Consider the following 8,279-nt stretch of genomic DNA (forward strand, 5'->3'; position numbering starts at 1 on the left):
CCCTAATCAGACGCACACAATGCGTGTTTTCTCCCAATCTATGGGAGAACGGTACCTGATAGGGAAACACGAATCCACATCCCTTCAAGTAGAACCTTTTTTTCACCACATGCGCACTCAGTTTCAAAGAACCTAGCACTAACTAGGTGCAGCAAGAGCATTACACGTTTTCGATGTGTGCCGTTACTGTGTAAACACAGATCGTAATTAGAACGTTTTCGTGTAAATGATCCAACAAAAACGGAACAAAACTTCCGTTTTTGTTGGATCGTTGTCGTGTAAACGCCCCCTGAGTCTGAGTGGACCATGTTCTGTGCCTCCATTATCAAGGCAGCCTTTCGGAGCTGTGGCCGCAAGGTTTTCTGTGCCTGTCACGACGGCAACCCTCAACCCATTGGTAAACACCTTCGGTGAGGAATGCTGTCAGGCTGAAGAAGGAGTCCTATCAGGTTTTGGCCTGTAGGAGTCCAGAAGCTGCTAATGAGTACCGGCAGGCGAAGCGGCACGTGGCTCGAGTGGTTGCTGATCAAAAACTCGGGTGTGGGAGGAGTTTGGAGAGCCCTTGGAGAAAGACTTCCGAATGGCTTTGAGAAGATTCTGGTCCACCATGAGGCGCCTCAGGAGGGGGAAGCAGTACAGCACTAACACTGTTTATAGAGGGGATGGCTAATCTCGACTCGGGACCTTGTGAGCCAGTGGACAGAATACTTCGAAGACTTCCTCAATCCCACCAACATGCCTTCTATTGAGGAAGCTGAAACTTGGGACTTTGAGTCGGGCTCTCCAATTTCTAGGGACGAGGTCGCCGAGGTGGTTAAAAAGCTCCTTGATGTCAGGGCCCCAGAGGTGGATGAGATTCGTCCTGGGATCCTTAAGGCTCTGGATATTGTAGGGTTGTGTTGGCTGACGCGACTCTGCAATATCGCATGGACATCGGGGGCAGTTCCCTTGGATTGGCAGACTGGGGTGGTGGTCCCCCTATTCAAAAAAGGGGCCGGAGGGTGTGCTCCAATTACAGGTGGGTCACACTCTTAAGCCTCCCTGGCAAGGTCTATTCAGGGGTCCTGGAGAGGAGCATTTGTTGGATAGTCGAACCTTGGATTCAGGAAGAGCAGTGTGGTTTTTGTCCAATGTTCCACGACTCTGGTCGTGGAACATTGGACCAGCTCTACACCCTCAGCAGGGTCCTGGAGGGTGCATAGGAGTTCGCCCAACCGGTCTACATGTGTTTTGTGAACTTGGAGAAGGCGTTCGACCATGTCCCTCGGGGATCCCTATGGAGGGTTCTCTGGAAGTATGGGGTACCGGGCCCTTTGATACGGGCTGTGAGGTCCCTGTATGACCGGTGTTAGAGTCTGGTCTGCATTGCCGGCAGTAAGTCAGGCTCGTTTCCGGTGAGAGTTGGACTCCGCCAAGGCTGCCCTTTGTCACCGATTCTGTATATTACTTTCATGGACAGAATTTCTAGGTGCAACCGAGGTGTTTAGGGGATCCATTTTGGTGGCCTTAGCATCTCTGCTTTTTGTGGATGATGTGGTCCTATTGGCTTCATCAGATCGTGACCTGCAGCTCTCACTGGAGCGGTTCACAGCCGAGTGTGAAGCGGCCGGGATGAGGATCAGTGCCTCCAAATCCGAGGCCATGGTCTTGAGCCGGAAAAGGGTAGAGTGCCTTCTCCGGGTCGGGGCGTTGTCCTGCCCCAAGTGGAGGAGTTTAAGTATCTCGGGATCTTGTTCACGAATGAGGGAAGAAGAGAGCGGGAGATTGACAGGCGGATTGGTGCAGCATCTGTAGTGAAGCGGACACTATACCGGTCCGTCGTGGTGAAGAGAGAGCTGAGTCAAAAAGCGAAACTCTTGTTTTATCGGTCAATTTACGTTCCCACCCTCATCTATGGTCATGAGCTTTGGGTCATGACTGAAAGAACGAGGTCCCGGATACAAGCAGCTGAAATGGGTTTTCTCCGTAGCGTTTCTGGGCTCTCCCTTAGAGACAGAGACTCCCTCAGTCGGGAGGGACTCAGAGTAGAGCCGCTGCTCTTTCACGTCGAGAGGAGCCAGTTGAGGTGGCTGGGGCATCTGGTCAGGATGCCTCCTGGATGACTCCCTGGTGAAGTGTTCAGGGCACGTCCCCGGGGCACCTGGAGGAGGCCCCGGGGAAGACCCAGGACATGATGGAGGGACGATGTCTCTCGGCTGGCCTGGGAACGCCTTGGGATTCCCCCGGAAGATCTGGAACAAGTGGTTCGGGAGAGGGAAGTCTGGGCCTCCATTCTTAAACTGCTANTCTTAAGCCTCCCTGGCAAGGTCTATTCAGGGGTCCTGGAGAGGAGCATTTGTTGGATAGTCGAACCTTGGATTCAGGAAGAGCAGTGTGGTTTTCGTCCAATGTTCCACGACCCTGGTCGTGGAACATTGGACCAGCTCTACACCCTCAGCAAGGTCCTGGAGGGTGCATGGGAGTTCGCCCAACCGGTCTACATGTGTTTTGTGAACTTGGAGAAGGCGTTCGACCGTGTCCCTCGGGGATCCCTATGGAAGGTTCTCTGGGAGTATGGGGTACCGGGCCCTTTGATACGGGCTGTGAGGTCCCTGTATGACCAGTGTTAGAGTCTGGTCTGCATAGTCAGGCTCGTTTCCAGTGAGAGTTGGACTCCACCAAGGCTGCCCTTTGTCACCAATTCTGTTTATTACTTTCATGGACAGAATTTCTAGGTGCAACCGAGGTGTTTAGGGGATCCATTTTGGTGGCCTTAGCATCTCTGCTTTTTGTGGCTGATGTTGTCCTATTGGCTTCATCAGATCTTGACTTGCAGCTCTCACTGGAGCGGTTCGCAGCCGAGTGTGAAGCGGCCGGGATGAGGATCAGTGCCTCCAAATCCGAGGCCATGGTCTTGAGCCGGAAAAGGGTAGAGTACCTTCTCCGGGTCGGGGCGTTGTCCTGCCCCAAGTGGAGGAGTTTAAGTATCTCGGGATCTTGTTCACGAATGAGGGAAGAAGAGAGCAGGAGATTGACAGGCGGATTGGTGCAGCATCTGTAGTGAAGCGGGCACTGTACCGGTCCGTCGTGGTGAAGAGAGAGCAGAGTCAAAAAGCAAAACTCTTGTTTTACAGGTCAATTTACATTCCCACCCTCATCTATGGTCATGAGCTTTGGGTCATGACTGAAAGAACGAGGTCCCAGATACAAGCAGCTGAAATGGGTTTTCTCCGTAGCGTTTCTGGGCTCTCCCTTAGAGACAGGGTAAGAAGCTCAGTCGGGAGGGACTCAGAGTAGAGCCGCTGCTCTTTCACGTCGAGGGAGCCAGTTGAGGTGGCTGGGGCATCTGGTGAGGATGCCTCCTGGATGACTCCCTGGTGAGGTGTTCAGGGCACGTCCCACCTGGAGGAGGCCCCGGGGAAGACCCAGACACGATGGAGGGACGATGTCTCTCGGCTGGCCTGGGAACGCCTTGGGATTCCCCCGGAAGATCTGGAACAAGTGGTTCGGGAGAGGGAAGTCTGGGCCTCCATTCTTAAACTGCTACCCCCACGACCCGACCCCGGATAAGAAAATGGATGGATAAATAATTTATGGTACTGAGAACCTTATTGTTAAATATTATTTTACTGGTTGCAGGTTTTTCAGTTGTACTTTTGACTGAATAGCTGCTGTATTTGTGCCTGCAAATATTTTACCAGTTTAAGTCTAAATTAGGTGAATTTATTACCAGATAATTTTGCCAGGTCACATAGTAGCATTTATACTTATAGTGAAAAATTCACAGCCAATCCAGATGATCGGCAATGATCGGCCCTCATGGGGCCGTATCAGAATCGGCAGCAAAAAACCTGATCGGATCATCCCTAGTTTAGATCAAATCATTGTCATATCTGCAAGTCCGTCTCAAGGTAACTAAAGCTGAACAGATTACTGAATATCTTCCAGAACTAGGAACTTACTGTTTAATCAACATTTCACTGAAATCCAACAGATTTCATTCTACTGAAATGAAAAGGTTCTAGTTATGACACAAGTGAAGTTGAAGCATTAGGCGAATTCGCACTGCACGGAACGGTACGGAACGGAACGGTTCCGAGCGTGTTCGCATTACAACTTGCAACCAGTTCCACCCGGCCCCATGGAACCACAAGAGCTGTGGTTCCAATCGTGCCGGCCAAGCGGTTCTGCTTAGAACCAGCAGCTGATTGGCCGCTGGTTGTTAGTCAGACATTGATTTTCCGTTGACAGCTGGCTCTCACTACGATATAGTTTTAAAAATAATGACGTCCGGCACCGCTTCGATGGCACCCTCAGTGTAATACGAACACAACAGGGCTGGAACCGTTCTGTTCCGTACCGTTCCGTGCAGTGTGAAAGTGCCTTTAGTGACAGTTTTAACCTCTACTTTTCCCCCTCTGCCTCACCACAGTGAAGTCCCTCAACACCCTGCAACAGGATTTTTTCATGGCCATGAGCTGCTGATTCCTGTGAAATCCAATCATTCTGTAGGTTATTAAAGCAGATCTTCAGCCTCCTTAGTGTGGAACATTTTGAAATGCACTGAGAGGGAAAGCAGACTGCTTAACTCTCATTAAGATATTCTAGGTCAGTGGTGCCCAAAGTGGGTCCTCGAGGGCCAGCATCCTGCATGTTTTAGTTCTCTCCCTGCTTTAGCGCACCTGCATCCAATGATGGCTCATTAGAAGGCCAAAGGAGAACATTGACTTGCCGAGGAGATTGTTACTACCACCAGGGAGGGAACTAAAACATGCAGGATGTCGGTCCTCGAGGACCCACTTTGGGCACCCCTGTTCTAGATGTTAGTCACAAAGAAGCACAGACATCTTCCTTTATAGATGATTCTGCAGGGTATGTGAGTATGAGTCCTTAGTCTGTAATAAATGGAATGTTAAGATCTGGCCTTGTTTGAATTTGGTTTTGGATTTTGTCATTTTTGGTGTTCCTTCGTTCTATTAAGTACGTATCAGTACGGTTCAGGTAGTGAGCTTTTCCATTTATATGTTCTGTTCCTCGTTGTTGTGGGTGCAGCAGCTGTGTTCAATACTCTGCTGATGATCTGCAGCAATAAGGAGGACCTCGAGGTTTTAGTTCTGGACTCAAATAAACCAAGATATTGAATTTTGTCTTAAACGTATTACTGGCCCAAACATAAAGAATCAGATCAGTTTATTGTTTTGCAGTACATGTTAATATAATTTATTTCTGAAACTATATATGTGCAGCCTTTTGGATTTATGTAATGCAGTCATTACATAAACAAATAGCCAAGCCCCAACTTTTTTTTTTAATCCAAAGGAAAAATAAAATTCAAATCACAAGCTACAATTAGTTCTGGTGTTTCACATTGTCAGCAGGAAAGTGCAGTCCATCAGAAAACTGACAAGCTTCTCCGTTTCTCTCTTCTTTATTACTGCCCTTCTTAAGAGCCACAAGCTGATAGTAGAGCTGCTAAATCAAGATAATTCAGCTGCAAAACTTACCGCATGTGTTCCTGGTGCTGATTGCGATTAAACTCTGATAGCAAACTGCATGTATGTGGTCCAGCGGCTTTTTAGCTTTAATGCAAAGTTGTTTTCAGTTTTCAGGGACATAAATATTGAGCCAATCAATTAATGTGGTCAGCTGTCAATCAAATGGTTTTGGTGCCGTACCCTGATCGATCCTACTAGTACTACCCCTGAAGTAGATACTAAACTCTAAGAACAGCTGGGCTGAGTCGCACCGGATCAGCTAATGGCCGAGGCAGACCGGGACTGAACTGGTTAGGGGCTAGTGGAAAGGCGCATTTAGTTCTGCCTTGTGTCCATTTCAGTAATCTCCTCAGTCTGCCTCCTGCTCCCTTCACTCACACCTGCATCCTGTTTGCTCCCACATCCCTTCTGCGTTTTGGTCCATCCTCCAACACACACACAAACTGACAGTAGGAACCCGCCATAGAAAGGACCAAGCAGGATCTGCTTCTCCTCTACCTATGTACCAAATTTCAGATCTGTATGAGCTACAGTTTGTCCTGTCTCACGTTAGGTGGTGCTGTAGAGCAATCTGGCCACATCCACTTGCAATTCCACTAGAATCCAAAATGTTTAGTGACAATTTTGGGGGAAGTTTGGTGAGTTTTCAAATATGTTAAAGCCTCCAAAAAACCATGTACCTTTTCAGAAAAATAATTAAAAAAAATCCTGCGATTAAGTTAGGCCTTCGCAGCACTTCGCTGCTGGGGCTTAATAAATCTAACAAAAACATCTAACCAAACATCTAACTCTGTGCTTCTACACAGAGAAGCACAGAGTTGATGGGAATTAACTTAAGGATCCAGGGGATTGTGAATGAGACTGAGGAGCTTAACCCTTGTGCGTGCGGGGACTGAGGCAAACGTAGAGGAGTATAGCAAATGATACAAGTTGTACGTGTGTGGGGTCAGTTGGACCCCATTTCCACATACATTTCTATACTAGAGAATTGTAAAGACCTGGGCTGATGAGTTACTTAATTACAGGTGAGTAGTTAGTAGTGAAGCTTCATGAAACAATGAAGCTTTCCAGCCCTTTGCTTTGCCCAAAGGTTCGTTACTCGATGCTTCATTCATCACTCACTAGTGACATCTGCGGGTGAAACTGTAACAGCCTTGTCACTCACATAGATCATACTTAAAAAAATCAGTAAATGCAATATTGTCAAAGGTTTTGTCAAGCTCTTGTTTAGTAAAAGGAGAGTCAGTTAAATCTTATTTAATTGTAATCAGTTTTACTTATTAAAATGACTTGTAGCCAAACTAATGCTGGTATATGTTGACTGTCAGTTATGTTTCCGTTTATCGTAGGGTGATCTGAGAATAAAGACATTTGCTGTTTTAGTGTCTTGGGAGTCCAGTGCTTGTTAGGACTTCCTGAAAAAAAATATTCTTCAAACAATTATCTTTTTATCAGATATCCAGTTGGCTCTGATCCCTTATATTTAGCTAAGTAGCTAACACTAATATATCTTTGCTGTTCAAACTACAAATAATACTGGAAATTTCCAGAAGGTGAGGATTTTGGAGGTGGAGAGGTTAATTATTTTAAATTAAGCATTTTATTGTGAGCGATCATCTCAAAGTACTCCCAGATGTCAGAGATTTTCCTCTTGTTGGCTCCATTTCAGACAATCAATCAATTTTATTTGTGTAGCACAATTCAGCAACAATGCAGTTCAAAGTGCTTTATATCATAAAAACACATTACATTTTGATGAGTGAAATCAAAATCATCAATATTCTGTTGGTTGGTGTTCCTTTTATTTCATCCTCTGCTGATGATACTCTCCTCTGTTGCTCTGATGAACAACCAAATTACTTACAACAACCCATGAAGCAGCACGGCTCATCATGCTTTTATTTTGAAAACAGACACGTAAAATTAAGCAGTTATGTGTCCCATGTAATATGAGGCATCATTTGGTGTCAGTTACGTGGTTTTCAACAAGACAACACAAGCATTGAAGTGGGGTTTCATCTGACAAGACCCCTTTTTACTTTGTACACGCCTCAAAGCCTGGATTCAGCTGTCCCATCTCTAGTCTCCATGCAGGAGCCATGGGGAGGAGGGAAAGAGAAAGTGGCACTGGGGAACAGGAAATAATACTAACTCTAATGAATAACTTACTAGAGAAACATGATAACCTGGAACAGAAAATAACGAGAAACAAGGGTAACACTTTATTTGACAAGGTGTGAATAAGCCTGTCATGACACTGTCATAAACATGACATAACACCTGTCATGAACATGAATAAGTCTTCATGAATATTTATGACTGTTGTCAAAGTATCATTCGGTAAATCATGACACTTTTAATACAAAGTTGACATTAATCAAAATGTCTTCGTTATGACAACTTAAGAAAACTTTATTTATATAGCACCTTTCACAGACATGAAAAGTCACAAAGTGCTTTACAAAAAATAAAAAAGTAAACATAACACTAATAAAAAGAATCTAAATGAGTGAGCAAAAACTAACTGAAAGCTAATCTGAAGAAATAAGTCTTGAGACTTTTTTGAATGAGTCAGTTGAATCGGTAGAGCGCATTACTAGGGGGAGAGCATTCCAGAGCCTTGGGGCCACCACCTGAAATGCTCTATCACCACGGTTTTTAAAATACGTTCTGGGTACTGTCAGCAGCATCTGATAGAAGACCTCAGAGTCCTAGACTGGCAGAGAGGCTTCAAAAGGTCCAATATATATTTAGGAGCCTCACCATTGTCGAGAAAAGTCGAGCTCATCCCACTTCCCCATGCTG

General features: G+C 46.0%; 1 protein-coding gene and 1 long non-coding RNA gene across 3 annotated transcripts in view; one reads left to right on the forward strand and one right to left on the reverse strand.

The window, feature by feature from the left end:
- LOC103130789 (voltage-dependent T-type calcium channel subunit alpha-1G-like) overlaps positions 1-8,279 on the forward strand; it is a 166,375-nt gene that overhangs the window by 110,737 nt on the left and 47,359 nt on the right. The window lies entirely within an intron of this gene.
- LOC107834583 (uncharacterized) overlaps positions 1-8,279 on the reverse strand; it is a 16,239-nt gene that overhangs the window by 1,620 nt on the left and 6,340 nt on the right. Inside the window, exon 2 of the long non-coding RNA XR_001660384.1 lies at positions 6,442-6,449. This is a non-coding gene — a long non-coding RNA (uncharacterized LOC107834583). The remainder of the gene's footprint in view (positions 1-6,441; positions 6,450-8,279) is intronic.

Source organism: Poecilia formosa, unplaced genomic scaffold (assembly GCF_000485575.1).
Source record: "Poecilia formosa unplaced genomic scaffold, Poecilia_formosa-5.1.2 Scaffold676, whole genome shotgun sequence".
Lineage (NCBI taxonomy): Eukaryota > Metazoa > Chordata > Actinopteri > Cyprinodontiformes > Poeciliidae > Poecilia > Poecilia formosa.